Source organism: Armigeres subalbatus, chromosome 2 (assembly GCF_024139115.2).
Source record: "Armigeres subalbatus isolate Guangzhou_Male chromosome 2, GZ_Asu_2, whole genome shotgun sequence".
NCBI lineage: Eukaryota > Metazoa > Arthropoda > Insecta > Diptera > Culicidae > Armigeres > Armigeres subalbatus.
The window spans coordinates 234,350,860-234,367,655 of NC_085140.1; the positions used below are offsets into that span (position 1 = coordinate 234,350,860).

Genomic DNA, 16,796 nt, shown 5'->3' on the forward strand with positions numbered 1-16,796 from the left:
TGAATGATTTCCCGGAGGAAATTCTCTAGATATTCAGAGGAACTCCCATAGGAACTAAATAATTCTCGGAGAAAATCCTGGAGGGATTCTTGGAGTAACTGCCGGTGGAACTCCTGGACGAATTCCCACAGGAACTCCCGGAGAAATTTCCGGGATCTCTCAGGGACAATTTTGAAGTTTCCACTGGAATTCTTTCAGGATCTCTTCGGTAATTGATCTAGGAATTCCTCCGAAAATTCCATTGATAATTCCATTTAAGGTATAATTTCTGTATAAATTGGATGGAATTGGTAGTTCGTTAATAATTTTAAATAAATTTAAATAATTAGAAGACCTAAAAAAAATTGCCCCCTCCCCCTCTACTCGAAATCCTGGCTACGCCCATGAATCTTTGTTTACTAAATCTTGTACGCCAAAATCACAAAGTGGCCCTCAAATATCAATATAAAATCTACAAATTAGAATTTCAAATACATATATGTTTTGTTAACAAATATTTATAGCTGTTTAAGGTAAAGGTACCAATGGCAAAGGCATACGAAGATCACAGAAGATAATATTTTTAAAAACGTCAAAATAGTTTTAAAGGCTAAATGCATAAGTTTACTATTAAATGGAAAATCAAAATGCTCCAAAAAAAATATCGAAATTTCTCTCTTTTCTTCGGAAATTTTTCTATTTTCTTCGGAAATTTGTTCGAAAAATGTTCGCAGATTTCTTTTGGAAATTTATCCAAATATTCCTCCGTAAATTTCTACACAAAGTCCTGGTATTTCTCCGGAAATTCTTTCAGGAATTCTTCCAGAAACACCTAATCAGTTCACTCAAGACATCCTGCAAAAGAATTCCTTCGAACATTCTTCCGGAAATTTATAATCCTTAAATTCCACAAGTATATTCCCCCAAGAGATTCTGCAGAAGTTTCCCTAGAACTCGTCCGGAAATTTATTCAGGAATTTCTCCGTCAATTATCGCAGACAATCCTTCGAAAATTAATTCAAAACTTTTAAAGAAAATTCCTCAAAATTCCTTCAGAAATTTCCCGGCAATTCCCCCAAGAATTCTCTAGCAAACTCCCTTGGGAATTCCGCCGGAAGCTACCCAGAGATTTCTTCCAAAAAATTCTTCATGAATTGCACCAAAAAATCTTTAAGAAATTTTATATGAAATTCCTCCAAACATTCATCCAGAGATTTCCAATAAATTATACAATTTACACAACTTTTACTAGTGAATGGAAAAATTTTATAATCCCATAAATGTGTAAATTTATTTTTTCGGTTAAAACTTGGTAACTTCTTCAGTGTTTTGTTATCGAGAATATGTTTTGAAGTTCGTATTGGTTCATTGTTCTTTATAAATTAGGGTGAATTTGCACGTTCCTTCGTTCAGGAGTATTGTGATGTGATCAGGCATTATTCGCAAAGTGGATCGCTGTTGGTTGGCACATCAGTTCCAGCTAATGCCTATGAGTTATTTAAGTTATATAAGGAAAATGTTATACTTGCTTAATTTAGCAGAAATAATGTTGGTGCTTGGCGCACCAATGCGAAGTGCACAAGTGTTTTGCCGCTGTGTTAATAAGATTTATGCTTTGTGCAGGAGAAAATATTTACGTGATAAATGTGTGTTGCAACGTGCTATCGCTTAGCACGCCAGTTCGATCAGAAGAATTTTCCCGAAGTTTGAAAGAATTTTATAGTGCGTGTTGGTGCGATTAAGTGACTGACACTCTTGATCGTCGAGAGTTTCACAAAGTGTAAGAGTGGAAATTTTCTGTTTTGTCTAGCGGAGTGCATATCACGTGCACGTCAATTCGTTTAAAAGGATCGTTTATCAGCGGCAGCATGGTCGTAGAACCGTTGGAATTCTGGGACATCGGCGGCATGATACAGCTAATTGGCGTAAAGTTGTCGTAAGTTATTCTTTATAATATTATGATCTTAATATATGCAATATTTGGTTTATGATCTTTATTTTGATTATAGGGTGATTCTACACAATATAGGTATTACACGAGCATGCAAATGCATGCTTTGCTTGCTATGGTGTGTGTATGGCGAATCAATAACTTTTTATCGGTGGTCTAGTTACTGCCGCTTTTCTCTTACAAGCAGGAGATCGTGGGTTCGATCCCAGGCTCGTTCCTATTTTTTAAAGTGGCACGGACTATATCCACTTCCTTGGTGAATCCTCGACCTATGCTTCAGTTTATCTACCCTACCCAATTAACAAAACTTCCTTTTCGTGGTAATTGTGGAGATGCAGAGGTATTCTCGGTCTCTAGTAGCTACAATAAATCCACACTAACATTCTTCTCATTTTCCAACTGACTGCAAGGACTTGGCCGCAGCTCCATTATTGATCTCAATTTGTTATCTGCTGAAACGTGTACTTTGAGAATAGGTGGTAAATCCTAACCTCTATTCACTTGGATCGTAGTGCAACCATTTACATGTACAGTTAAGTTAAGCTAAAATAAAATCAATAAACCGCCTTGCGGTAATGGTACTTTCTCGTGTAATAAATACACTATGTAATAAATGCATAAAGTGTTATACATTAGAGAGATCCAAGTAGCACTTCATGGGAATATATTCCATTTTTTCATCAATCGACATCTATATGCGTTTATAAAGACAGAAGACAGAATCACCGGATGTCGCACAGACTGAACACTTAACATCTAGACAACTGACGTCACTAACCACACGGCCACGAAGCCCATAATTGTGCTTATTATGATACGTGGCACCATCTAAAAAACCCTAATTAAACCACCTACTGATGATGATGCATTTCTCTCTTATTCAAAATAATTGATAAACATGTAAGAGAAGTCTCTTATAACACTAATAGGTAAACAGGACTTATTTTTCACCTTCGCTTAAATTGAAAATTTTGCATTGTAAAGATTGCTGCCGAATGTAAATTTATTGCAAGCAAATCGGCTTAGGTTAATTGCCCGAAAAATAAGTGAGATTTTTGCACAAGTTTTGCTTATAAAATAATATTCTAGCCTTTACTCTTGAGCCCATAGTGCGATCGGATCGATTTTTTATATGACTTAGGGGAAACTGGGGTAAAACAACCTTTTGGCATTTTTTACGGTGTTCCAGGAATATTTTTAAGAATGTTTACTACTGGAGTGCCCGAAAAATGATTAGGATTTTTTTGCACGGGTTTTACATATAAAAAAATATTTTTGCCATAACTTTTGAGCCCATGGTGTGGTCGATTTTAAATAGGAAACAATGGAGCAGGATTCTTCGTCGAATGCAACTTGTTGCGACTAAATAATTAAGGATAAATGCCCGAAAAAAGGGGTGAGATTTGTTTGTGCACTCACAAACACCAAATGACCAAATTTTCAAAAATAACAAAGTTACTTTTTTCTGGAGGTATGTTGTTTGGGCGACTATCTGACGCATATTTTTCGTTGCGACTAAAAATAAGCAAAGCAGTAGATTTTTTTATGAGCGGTGATACGACTATAATTTGATGTCTTTATACTATGTTCGCACTACGGCCTGAATAACATGTTATTTAAATTATCAACAATAGAAAGCTCATCAAGATAGCCGAATAACATAAGAAGGCTTTAGTGCGAAACCAGTATTAAATGTACGATTGAGAACTAAGATCTAACTGTCAATCGTTTAGTTGATTGTAGCGCCGCACTCTAGCTAGCTAGCACTCTAATAAAGAAATTAATAATAATAATAGGGACATCTTTTAGGGGAAGAGATAGCTTTGGCAGGTTTTGTACTATTATTGTCAGGGTGGTTTTTGTTTTGAATGTTTAGGCCAAATTTGAGCATAATAAAAAACCACCCTGACAATAATAGCACAAAACCTGCCAAAGCCGTCATTCCCCCTAATAGATGGATTTAAGTTCGAGCTTGATGGCTTTCTCCAGAACAAATGAAAACGTTGTATTCTAATAATACTCCAACTTTCCCGGCAAAATGTTCAATCTTCATAAATATAAACACAGCTGATCTCAATACAAATCGATTCATGAGAAGTCCATCCGTTTGGGAGTTATATTGCCTCAAAGGAATCATTTTTATATATTTAGAATAGAAAAGCAGTATTAGTCGAAAAAATAATGTAAACATTCACTTGTCATAAGACGAGTTTATACAATCCCATTGAATTCCACCACTTAATTGTATCTTGACAGATACGTATTTCGACCTCAACAGTAAGGCCGTCTTCAGTGTCTCGTACTTGACTCAACTTAAGTGGTGGAATTCAATGGGATTGTACAAACTCGTCTTATGACAAGTGAAGACATTTCACTAAAAAGCTCAAAATAATTTTCTTAACAAAATGTAAACATTGCCACCCACAGTAGTGGGCGGGCGTAGTGAAACGTCACGTCTGTTATAAAAATTGTACTGAGTATACCAGACGTGACGTCACATTCGGTCGCCTTTGGCCATCGTCGGCAACCCAGCTGAGAGTTTCTCCCTCAAAAGAAAGAATTTTCGTTGAACAAATACTACTTTAGGGTGCCCACACAAAAGATATTTTAGTTACTAGATAAAGATTGTCGCTTCGGTTCCCTTTGTTCTGCTGTCCGGAACATGTTGGATACCAAGCTAACTAAACTAAAACTAAAACTAAAATATCTTTTGCCCACACCTGTAGTCAAGCACATCAAGATCGTACTATAAACTTTGCATCGCGTGAGTTGCAACATCGATTTTGCGCGTACTCGCTCTCTCTAGATAGACCATGGTAGCTCACTACCCGAAGCAATTAACACGAATGAGGGTGGAGAGCGCAGAACCAACGCTCACCGACTTTCTGACTTTTCAGACAAGAGAGGCTTCATTTTATAACAGTAATAACTTTCAAGGTAACCGTGACCGAGTGGATAGCGTATACGCATCAATCTGGCGGTTTTGTTGATGCTCTTGGTTCGAATCCAAGAGAGAGCCATGGGAGGGGGGAAGGGGGTGGGGCATTTAAAACCGATTGGTTTACTATTTTTGTACACACAGTTGATAGTAACTATCATACTGAGATCTATGTAGGCGAATCTGAGTTTCAATTAGCTAAAATAGACCAAAACAAATTTTTGCTTTAGTAGAAAGCTTCTTAGTTGTCGACTAAGCGTGACTAATCAGGACGGCAGGGCTGTATGATCCGAGTATCCCAAAATTAAATATGTTTTCAGGGGATGTTGGAATGCGATTTTAGGTGAGCAATAAGAAACTTTCGATGCAGAATCAAGACCCATATTAGAGAAGGCAGTGCAAAACTGTACTCGCGGATGCACAACATGTTGGCTTTGGGGGAGTTGATAGTAACTAACAGCGCTCAACTGCGACACATGAGGGCGCCGGTAGTGCGAAGCCGTACTCGCGGATGCACAACATGTTGGCTTTGGGGAGTTGATAGTAACTAACAGCGCTCAACTGCGACACATGAGGGCGCCGGTAGTGCGAAGCCGTACTCGCGGATGCACAACATGCTGGCTTTGGGGGAGTTGATAGTAACTAACAGCGCTCAACTGCGACACATGAGGGCGCCGGTAGTGCGAAGCCGTACTCGCGGATGCACAACATGTTGGCTTTGGGGGAGTTGATAGTAACTAACAGCGCTCAACTGCGACACATGAGGGCGCCGGTAGTGCGAAGCCGTACTCGCGGATGCACAACATGCTGGCTTTGGGGGAGTTGATAGTAACTAACAGCGCTCAACTGCGACACATGAGGGCGCCGGTAGTGCGAAGCCGTACTCGCGGATGCACAACATGCTGGCTTTGGGGGAGTTGATAGTAACTAACAGCGCTCAACTGCGACACATGAGGGCGCCGGTAGTGCGAAGCCGTACTCGCGGATGCACAACATGCTGGCTTTGGGGGAGTTGATAGTAACTAACAGCGCTCAACTGCGACACATGAGGGCGCCGGTAGTGCGAATTCGTACTCGCGGATGCACAACATGCTGGCTTTGGGGGAGTTGATAGTAACTAACAGCGCTCAACTGCGACACATGAGGGCGCCGGTAGTGCGAAGTCGTACCGTAAAACCGATTGGTTTACTATTTTTGTACACACAGTTGATAGTAACTATCATACTGAGATCTATGTAGGCGAATCTGAGTTTCAATTAGCTAAAATAGACCAAAACAAATTTTTGCTTTAGTAGAAAGCTTCTTAGTTGTCGACTAAGCGTGACTAATCAGGACGGCAGGGCTGCTTTTGACCGATTGTCACAATTCTTTTACGGATGTCTTACCCATATCATCTAGTTTCACCATACTGGTGAGTTATGTTTCTAGGGATGCTCATTTTTCCCTTAAAGGGGCGTAAGTAAGGATGGATTTAACAAAATATAGTAAAATGTAGTTTACATGACATATTTCAGTGGGAACAACACATACAGGTTCGAAAAATGTGGTAGGCCATATGTACGATATTTCACTCAGTTTTGCCTAAACCAGATTTTTTTAAATTTTTTTTTTATTTATTTCGTCAAACATAATGTAGACTACATTAAAAAAAACTTATAACTATGTTCTATTGTAACTAATGTTCCTAAAATACTTTCTTAGGCTCATACGAGGCATGGCTAAATCAATTGCTTCACAATACTGATTGTAAACAGACATCATTTGATTCATTGGACTAAATTTTGCATAATTTGTTCGATGATGACAGGTGAAGTTTCGATTTCTCAATTGCCGAGTAGGAGTGTAAAAATTTAAACAAGACAATAGTTTGGTGGAATCAATGCGGTGCGAAACAATATCATTCACAAATGAGATCATGGCAAACTCACGACGCTTTTTCAATGATTGGATATCTATAAGCATACATCGCGCCTTGTACGACGGAAGTGGGAATGTTGTCCACCCTAATTTGCGTAAGGCATATAAAAGGAATTGCTTTTGAATTGATTCTATTCGATCATCATGTGATTTCATATACGGAGACCATACAATACTACAATATTCTATAATTGATCTGACATACGCAACGTACAAAGTTTTAATTGTATAAGGATCTTGAAAGTTATAACTAAATCTTTTAATAAAACTGAGCATATTTGTTGCTCTATGGATAATGGTGTTGTAGTGGTCAGTAAAGGTTAGCTTGGCATCTAAGATTACACCCAAATCTCTAACCCTTTCACATTTTTTTACTGGTTGATTTCCTAGAGTTACAGTTATCGATGGTGTGCTCCGTTTTCTACTGAAAGTGATCAAATTACATTTCTTGACATTAAGTTGTAGTAAGCTTTTGTTACACCAGTTATCAAATATGCGTATTTCGTTCAAGTAGATGTCATTGTCAACAGTATTTTTGATTTCCATAAATAGTTTCATATCGTCCGCATAAATAAGGATTTTAAGATGCTTAAGAATGAGTGATATATCGTTTACAAACTATATAAATAGAAGAGGTCCTGTATGCGAGCCTTGGGGAACTCCAGATGTTACATTAACTGGAAGCGACTGTTTCCCTTCAAATCGTACTATTTGTTGGCGGTCAGTTAAATACGATTTAATCCATTTAAGGAGTCTCATCTCAATTCCCAATTTCTCAAGCTTGAAAATCATCATAGGAATATCGAGTCTATCAAATGCTTTGCTAAAGTCTGTGTAAAGCGCCTCAACATGACTACCTTTGTCCATAGCATTCAATGAGTAATTTACAAATTCTAAAAGATTGGTAGTAGTCGAACGTCCTTTAAAGAACCCGTGTTGTGCATCTGTTATTATATGTTTTATTTGGTTGAACATCCTTCTATTGATGATTGATTCAAAAAGTTTAGGAATACATGAAATAATGGCCACTCCACGATAATTTCTAATATCAGATTTTTTCCCTGATTTAAAAATTGGTATTAGAAAAGACTTCTTCCATTCTTTTGGAAAGCTACTGGTTTCTAAAGATAACTTGAATAACCAAAATAAAGGTGTCGTAAATTCGCTTGCCAACTTTTTCAAAAACATAGGTGGAATTCCATCTGGTCCGGATCCTTTTGAGGCATCCAAATTCTGTAGAGCTGCCAAAATCTCCGTTGCATTAATTTGGTTTACACCAACACTGCTTAAATAGTCAGGAAAATGTGAAAAATATTCATAATCACGATCACTTTCGGAAAAATCGTTATATGTCTCTTGAAAAAAGGTTGCAAAAAGAGTTCAAATTTCATCAGCATTATCTCCTATTTTTTCATCTAAAGTCATTTTCGATGGAAAATTGCTGGATTTTAGCTTGGTTTTGGCATACTTGAAAAAGTTTTTTGGACATGATTTGATTTCATTTTCGGTTTTAGCATCCGAAGTAAGTAAGTAAGAACCGAAGACATGGCTAAACTAAGTTGATCGCAAATATTCAAATAGTTTTCTAAATTTTCTTGACTTGTGTATTGTTTATAAAGTTTATGAGCCTTTTGCTTTCGGTTTTTCAAATTTTTGATTTGTTTGTTGAACCATATTGGGTTTTTTGAGTTATAATTGCGACGTTTCCTCACGAGTTCTACTTCATTCCGAACAATGTCTAATAAAATTGCATAAAAGTCTGTAACAGCATATTCAATGTCAGTTTGAGTTTGTAAAATTTGTTGCCAATTAGCTCTGTTCAATTTTTGTTTAATGTTGTCAAAATTTGCATTTTTATAATCGAGAATATTTTCGAAATCATAGCCATAAGGATCATGGTTCCGATGCACAAATACAGAGTATTCTATTGCTGTGTGAAATGCTTTATTTTTCCATAACGGCGATAGAGACTCATTTACACAGAAATCATCGAGAGTGTTTGTGAATAAAAAGTCCAAATAGCAATTTTGTCGATTTTTCACATGATTGATTTGATTTGATTGAATCGCCGTAAATTTGAACTTTGAATTCAGGAGGAAAATGGGAAATAATTTCATCGGCATTATGGAAGAACTTTTCATGTTCTCGGTTCTCCAAAATGTTCTGGAGTTTAGATCAATTGGTCTACCGCGTCAACTGCGCTCGATAGCTATTCGAAATCGACCAGTCTTGTCCATACAAGTCCGTAGAGCCCACGCGTATGATTTGCAGCTCAGATATGCCCAAACCAGGTATTTTCGGCTTTCCAAACAGTTCTGGAGTTTGGATAAATTGGTCTACCAAGTCAACTGCGCGCGATAGCTATCCGAAATGGACCAGTCACGTGTGTGACAAAATTAGAGTCGAAAACTGTTCGAAGTGAGCTATATTTTGTCCGATGAGGCCAGACATAATTTCCACTTATCAAGTGACAAAACTCCGTAGAATATAGCGGGCCGTGAAGAAAATCCCATCCCCGGATCTAAACGTCGGTGATGAAATAAAATTGTCAACACCATTATTCACGACTGAAAGCCACTCCGAAAATTGAACTACAAAATGTACAGTTGAAATTCATCTACCTCCTGGAGTAACTGCCGGAAGTTAAATTCCTGGATGAACTTCTGGAGGAATTCTTGGAAGAACTTCCGGAGGAATTTCTGGAGGACTTCCGGAGGTATTCCTGGAGGAACTTTCGAATGAACTCCTAGAGGAACTTCCGGAGGAATTTCCAGAGGAATTCCAGTAGGATCTTCCGCAGGAACTTCGACAAGAATTCTCGGAAAAACTTCCGGAGGAATTCCTGGAGGAACTCGCGACCAATTGATCCAAACTTCAGAGCAGTTGAAAAACCTAGAACATTTGGTTCGGGTATTACTGAGTTTCAAATCATACACGTGTGCTTCCAGGATTTGTATGAATATGATTGGTTGCTGTCAGATTTACATCGAGCGCTGTTAACCTAGTAGACCAATTAATTGAAAGTTCATAATGGTTTTGAGAACCGAGAATATCTGGTTTGAGCAAAACAAAGTGGAATATCAAACGCATGGGCTCTACGGACTTTTTGGGCTTGATTGGTTGATCTCAGATAGCTATCGAGTGCAGTTGACCTGGTAGACCATTTGATCCAAACTCCAGAACACATTGGAAAGCCTAGAACATCTGGTTTGGGTATATCTGAGTTGCAAATCATACGCATGGGCACTACGGACTTGTATGGACATGACTGGTCGATTTCAGATAGCTATCGAGCGCAGTTGACTTGGTAGACCAATTTATCCAAACTCCAGAACAGTTTGGAGAGCCTAAAACATCTGGTTTGGGCACATCTGAGCGGCAAATCATACGCGTGGGCTCTACGGACTTGTATGGACGTAACTGATCCATTTCGGATAGCTATCGAGCGCAGTTTACCTGGTAGACCAGTTGATCCAAACTCTAGAACATTTGGAAGAACCGAGAACATCTGGTTTAGGAAAAACTGAGTGAAATATCGTACATATGGCCTCTACGAATTGGCATGGACATGACGGGTTTCTATTGGCACGGGTTTACGTAGTTTTCTTCGGCAAAATTTGCAAATAATCTTTCATCAATATTAGAGGTCGTTTTGGAGTCGCTAGGGATATCCAGAAGAAACATATTGTTCACACATAGTATAGTCAATGCTAGTATAGTGTTATAAAACATTTTTGGAACCTGTAAGCGTTGTTCATACTGCAATATGTCATGTAAAGTAAATTTTACTATATTTTGGGAAAACCATCTTAACTTACGCCTTTCAAAAGAATAAATGAGCATCCCTAGAAACATTACTCACCAGTGTGGTGAAACTAGATGAGATGGGTAAGTTATCCGTAAAAGAATTGTGAAAATCGGTCAAGAGACGGCTTTGAACCAGCTGTTTGAAAATTTAGTTCCCATGATTTTCTGATCACGGAATTCGGCTTGTTATTTTCCGTTCAAATAGATGTCATAAATTGACCTTGACATGAAGTAAATGTAAATGTAATGACAAACAATGTAAAAACAAAAAACATTTCCGGTACAGGTTTATCACAGCACACTATAGAAGTGTACATATTTTTGACATATATTTGACAGAATACTTGACAAAATAAGCAAAACCAACACAAGACTGACTGTAGAAACATTTTACATTAAGAATAAAGGAGACGAAAATGTAGTAAATAAGCAAAAAGACTCAGCCAATTATTTGAAATGCGTACAACTCTATTATTAGCGAACTAAGAACTAATACCAATAGCTGTTAGAACGTGAAGATTGTACTATGTTTGTGTATGTCAATAGTTAGTAGTGATGGCTGTCTGTTAGAAAATAAGTGACTGGAAGATTGTATGTTATTATTTTGTAAAAATCTATGTGTTTTTTAATAATATATGTGATTTTTAGTGTCCGCAGAAGATGGTCGAAAACCAGTAAATCGATCGAAACGTCCGGACGGCGACTGTCCGGCCGTTTCGATCGATTTACTGGTTTTCGACCATCTTCTGCGGACACTAAAAATCACATATATTATTAAAAAACGCAAAGTTTTGTTTTGTCATTTTTCGCCGAAAAGAACCTCCACCAGAAATTTCGCGGCGATTGATTCATTATGAACGTGCTATAATTTCACAATTTAAATTTTTAATTAAAATATTTAAAAATAAGGGCGACGTGGGAATCGAACTCAGGTCCACTGAGTGAGCCACTCGAGTATTTCCAATTCTTGAAAGCGAAATTGATCAAGGTGTAACAGGTTAAGCGTTCTGGTGATTCAATTATTCTTCGTCATACTTAACGATAGCTTAAATTTACATGACAGGAAAGGTACTTCTAGATGAGAAAGTTTCAGACTCAGTTTGCTGAATGTATCACAGATTTCTCTTTGAAAAGTATGGAAAGCATTGGTTTACAGCGATGAAATGGTACGTCATGATGGCCACTTTATAGGAATATACGGATATATCTATTCATTCAACGCTTTTACGAATAAATTAGGTTAGGAAATGTGAAAGATGTTTTGCACCAAAAAACTACGAAAAAAGATCTTCCTTCGTCACGAAAAACGTTTGATTTCGTCTCATCGAAACAAAAAGTATGAACCCTATAGTACAGTGGTTCTTAACTTGGGGTACATGTACTCCTGGAAGTACCTTCGCTGGCCTCAGGGGGTACCTCGGATAAAAATGCGTAATGGCGAATGTATAACAATTAAAATAAAAACTCATTTATAAATGTGTACTTTTTATTCTTAAACTACGTATTGTACCTCTGAAGCTCCCTTTCAACAGGCTCAGAAGTATTTTTTTCCAAGTGGCTTGGAAGCTTACTTTCAAAAGGCTTGAATGGCTCCTTTCAAGAGGCTCATAATCCTCCTTTCAAGAGGCTCGGAAGCCTCCTTTCAAGAGGCTCGGAAGCCTCCTTTCAAGAGGCTCGGAAGCTTTCTTTCAAGAGGCTCGGAAGCTTTCTTTCAAGAGGCTCGGAAGCTTTCTTTCAAGAGGCTCGGGAGCCTCCTTTCAAGAGGCTTGGGAGCCTCCTTTCAAGAGGCTTGGGAGCCTCCTTTCAAGAGGCTTGGGAGCCTCCTTTCAAGAGGCTTGGGAGCCTCCTTTCAAGAGGCTAGGGAGCCTCCTTTCAAGAGGCTAGGGAGCCTCCTTTCAAGAGGCTAGGGAGCCTCCTTTCAAGAGGCTAGGGAGCCTCCTTTCAAGAGGCTAGGGAGCCTCCTTTCAAGAGGCTAGGGAGCCTCCTTTCAAGAGGCTAGGGAGCCTCCTTTCAAGAGGCTCGGAAGCCTCCTTTCAAGACGCTAGGAAGCCTCCTTTCAAGACGCTAGGAAGCCTCCTTTCAAGACGCTCGGAAGCCTCCTTTCAAGAGGCTTGGGAGCCTCCTTTCAAGAGGCTTGGGAGCCTCCTTTCAAGAGGCTTGGGAGCCTCCTTTCAAGAGGCTTGGGAGCCTCCTTTCAAGAGGCTTGGTAGCCTCCTTTCAAGAGGCTTGGTAGCCTCCTTTCAAGAGGCTTGGGAGCCTCCTTTCAAGAGGCTTGGGAGCCTCCTTTCAAGAGGCTTGGGAGCCTCCTTTCAAGAGGCTTGGGAGCCTCCTTTCAAGAGGCTTGGGAGCCTCCTTTCAAGAGGCTTGGGAGCCTCCTTTCAAGAGGCTTGGGAGCCTCCTTTCAAAAGGCTTGGGAGCCTCCTTTCAAGAGGCTTGGGAGTCTCCTTTCAAGAGGCTTGGGAGCCTCCTTCCAAGCGGCTTGGGAGCCTCCTTCCAAGCGGCTTGGGAGCCTCCTTTCAAGAGGCTTGGGAGCCTCCTTTCAAGAGGCTTGGGAGCCTCCTTTCAAGAGGCTTGGGAGCCTCCTTTCAAGAGGCTTAAGAGCCTCCTTTCAAGAGGCTTGAGATCCTCCTTTCAAGAGGCTTGAGAGCCTCCTTTCAAGAGGCTTGAGAGCCTCCTTTCAAGAGGCTTGAGAGCCTCCTTTCAAGAGGCTTGAGAGCCTCCTTTCAAGAGGCTTGAGAGCCTCCTTTCAAGAGGCTTGAGAGCCTCCTTTCAAGAGGCTTGAGAGCCTCCTTTCAAGAGGCTTGAGAGCCTCCTTTCAAGAGGCTTGAGAGCCTCCTTTCAAGAGACTTGAGAGCCTCCTTTCAAGAGGCTTGGGAGCCTCCTTTCAAGAGGCTTGGGAGCCTCCTTTCAAGAGGCTTGGGAGCCTCCTTTCAAGAGGCTTGGGAGCCTCCTTTCAAGAGGCTTGGGAGCCTCCTTTCAAGAGGCTTGGGAGCCTCCTTTCAAGAGGCTTGGGAGCCTCCTTTCAAGAGGCTTGGGAGCCTCCTTTCAAGAGGCTTGGGAGCCTCCTTTCAAGAGGCTTGGGAGCCTCCTTTCAAGAGGCTTGGGAGCCTCCTTTCAAGAGGCTTGGGAGCCTCCTTTCAAGAGGCTTGGGAGCCTCCTTTCAAGAGGCTTGGGAGCCTCCTTTCAAGAGGCTTGGGATCCTCCTTCCAAGAGGCTTGGGAACCTCCTTTCAAAAGGCTTGAGAGCCTCCTTTCAAGAGGCTTGGGAGCCTCCTTTCAAGAGGCTTGGGAGCCTCCTTTCAAGAGGCTTGGGAGCCTCCTTTCAAGAGGCTTGGGAGCCTCCTTTCAAGAGGCTTGGGAGCCTCCTTTCAAGAGGCTTGGGAGCCTCCTTTCAAGAGGCTTGGGAGCCTCCTTTCAAGAGGCTTGGGAGCCTCCTTTCAAGAGGCTTGGGAGCCTCCTTTCAAGAGGCTTGGGAGCCTCCTTTCAAGAGGCTTGGGAGCCTCCTTTCAAGAGGCTTGAGAGCCTCCTTTCAAGAGGCTTGAGAGCCTCCTTTCAAGAGGCTTGAGAGCCTCCTTTCAAGAGGCTTGAGAGCCTCCTTTCAAGAGGCTTGAGAGCCTCCTTTCAAGAGGCTTGAGAGCCTCCTTTCAAGAGGCTTGAGAGCCTCCTTTCAAGAGGCTTGAGAGCCTCCTTTCAAGAGGCTTGAGAGCCTCCTTTCAAGAGGCTTGAGACCCTCCTTTCAAGAGGCTTGGGAGCCTCCTTTCAAGAGGCTTGGGAGCCTCCTTTCAAGAGGCTTGGGAGCCTCCTTTCAAGAGGCTTGGGAGCCTCCTTTCAAGAGGCTTGGGAGCCTCCTTTCAAGAGGCTTGGGAGCCTCCTTTCAAGAGGCTTGGGAGCCTCCTTTCAAGAGGCTTGGGAGCCTCCTTTCAAGAGGCTTGGGAGCCTCCTTTCAAGAGGCTTGGGAGCCTCCTTTCAAGAGGCTTGGGAGCCTCCTTTCAAGAGGCTTGGGAGCCTCCTTTCAAGAGGCTTGGGAGCCTCCTTTCAAGAGGCTTGGGAGCCTCCTTTCAAGAGGCTTGGGAGCCTCCTTTCAAGAGGCTTGGGAGCCTCCTTTCAAGAGGCTTGGGAGCCTCCTTTCAAGAGGCTTGGGAGCCTCCTTTCAAGAGGCTTGGGAGCCTCCTTTCAAGAGGCTTGGGAGCCTCCTTTCAAGAGGCTTGGGAGCCTCCTTTCAAGAGGCTTGGGAGCCTCCTTTCAAGAGGTTTGGGAGCCTCCTTTCAAGAGGCTTGGGATCCTCCTTCCAAGAGGCTTGAGAGCCTCCTTTCAAGAGGCTTGGGAGCCTCCTTTCAAGAGGCTTGGGAGCCTCCTTTCAAGAGGCTTGGGAGCCTCCTTTCAAGAGGCTTGGGAGCCTCCTTTCAAGAGGCTTGGGAGCCTCCTTTCAAGAGGCTTGGGAGCCTTATAACCCGCCAGCCTGTCGAGCTTCCCGTTCGTAGATGGGTGGCTTAAAGCGCCACTCCTTAAAGGAGACCACCCAGCAGATTTAGGTTTGCCCGGCCTGAGACCCTCCAGGAGAAGGGGTTGAGTTTTCCCGAACTAGGGAAGGAAGCTAACTGGCTGCCTTAGAAAATAGGGACAGAGGTTCGATGCGAATCCTGCCAACTAACGCTTCAAAATACCCTTCTAATTATTAGTCGGAACTAAAGTTTCGTGCCGTGTGTTTTCCTCATCGGTTAAGTCTGAAGATCCCTTGAACGAAAAGCTTCCAATTCGAGAGTGATCGAAGTCGATTTCGGGTCGACTACCCAGCAACATCTAAACACGAAAACAACGAAACGAACCATATGAAAATCCTTAGCAAAAAACTAATTTCTTTCTGGTACTCTACCGCATACAGGAAAACATTTGGGAACTACTGATCACATTTATTCTATCCTCCCACAGGTGGCAGCTATCGCCAAGCTCAAAACAGAAAGCTTTCATTCACAGCGATTTTATTGGTAGACACCTTCTTACATCTCTTCACTCGATCGATCTCTTTCGCTACATACTCGCCTAGGTCTTTCCTTTCCCTTCTACGCTTGTTCGCTCTCTACGGGCGATCCCTATCGTGTGTGTTCTACAACAGGTTTACTCTTCTTCCCTCATGCGCTCCTAGCAAAGACTCACTTCTGCGGCTACGGATACAAGTGTTTACTACACGGCTACGGCTACACTTTCTGCATCACGATTTCGGGGCGCTGCAGCTACCTATTTCAGCCACATGCTGCGGTGGCGGTGTTTAGGGGAGACGATATTTAATGGGTGTACGGTACGGAGGTTTAGTCAATGGACTCCATTCATACACGGTCGGTTGATGGACCGACTATTGTTCGTGCCTTTCGGTCACATGCGCATGGACGACACAAAAACAATAAGCATGCTTGCCTGGTACTTACGCGACAACCTAGGAATTACGTGCGGGTGTTTCGATGGGTGTGGGTGGGCCGGCGGTGGCACCGAAGCTGCTGAAGCACACTACTCCGGTCCTGTACGATCACGGCTGCAATCAGACGATGCGATTTTGCCCTCTCTCCACTGGATACGCGGACTTATGCGCGAACGCGACACGTGCGTTCGATCGTCCCAGCTCGTCTTCGGTTGCTGTTGCTGGCTGACGACACGGTTTGTTGGTAGCGACCTGCCTGTCCAGGGTGCGGAATTAGTGAGTGCTACCCTCTTCCGGCCACGCGTGTCCCGGGTATCCTCCGAAATCGAAAGGTGGGGTCAAGAGCGATCTCTGACTTTGGGTGATGTGCCGGCAATGGCCTCCGCGGCCGCGAATCCTATTAAAGACAAGCTCAACACACGTGCTCCACCTTTTGCATTTCAAATCCACTGTCTTACCTCTTGTACAAAGAAACAACACACACTTGCCGCCTACTATTAAGTCCGTTTTATCTATACGGAACGATTAACTTGGGAAAGGGAAAGTTTAATTAGCAAATCTACTCAGGAATTTCACATGGTCTTAAGTACCTAATTAAGCACACCACGACGCGACACACTGAACCGATCACTCTTGCCTCTTCCACAATTCGAAACGAAGTGGACGATCAAAGCCTAAGAATGTCCTCAGATACCGGCAAATTTCCAGACTTTTGGTTTCGAGGTCGCGAAATTGGACGAAGTCAAATTTCGCGAATGTCACATTGTTAGAAATGTACTCTGAAACATTAGA

General features: G+C 41.8%; 1 protein-coding gene and 1 long non-coding RNA gene across 6 annotated transcripts in view; both read right to left on the minus strand.

The window, feature by feature from the left end:
- Window positions 1-16,796, minus strand: part of LOC134211903 (protein outspread) — a 760,849-nt gene that overhangs the window by 469,477 nt on the left and 274,576 nt on the right. The window lies entirely within an intron of this gene.
- Window positions 15,254-16,656, minus strand: LOC134216028 (uncharacterized). Its single transcript, XR_009980441.1, has 3 exons — window positions 16,595-16,656; window positions 16,463-16,533; window positions 15,254-16,401 (listed from the first exon to the last, which is right to left on the minus strand). It is a non-coding gene; the product is annotated as an uncharacterized LOC134216028 (long non-coding RNA).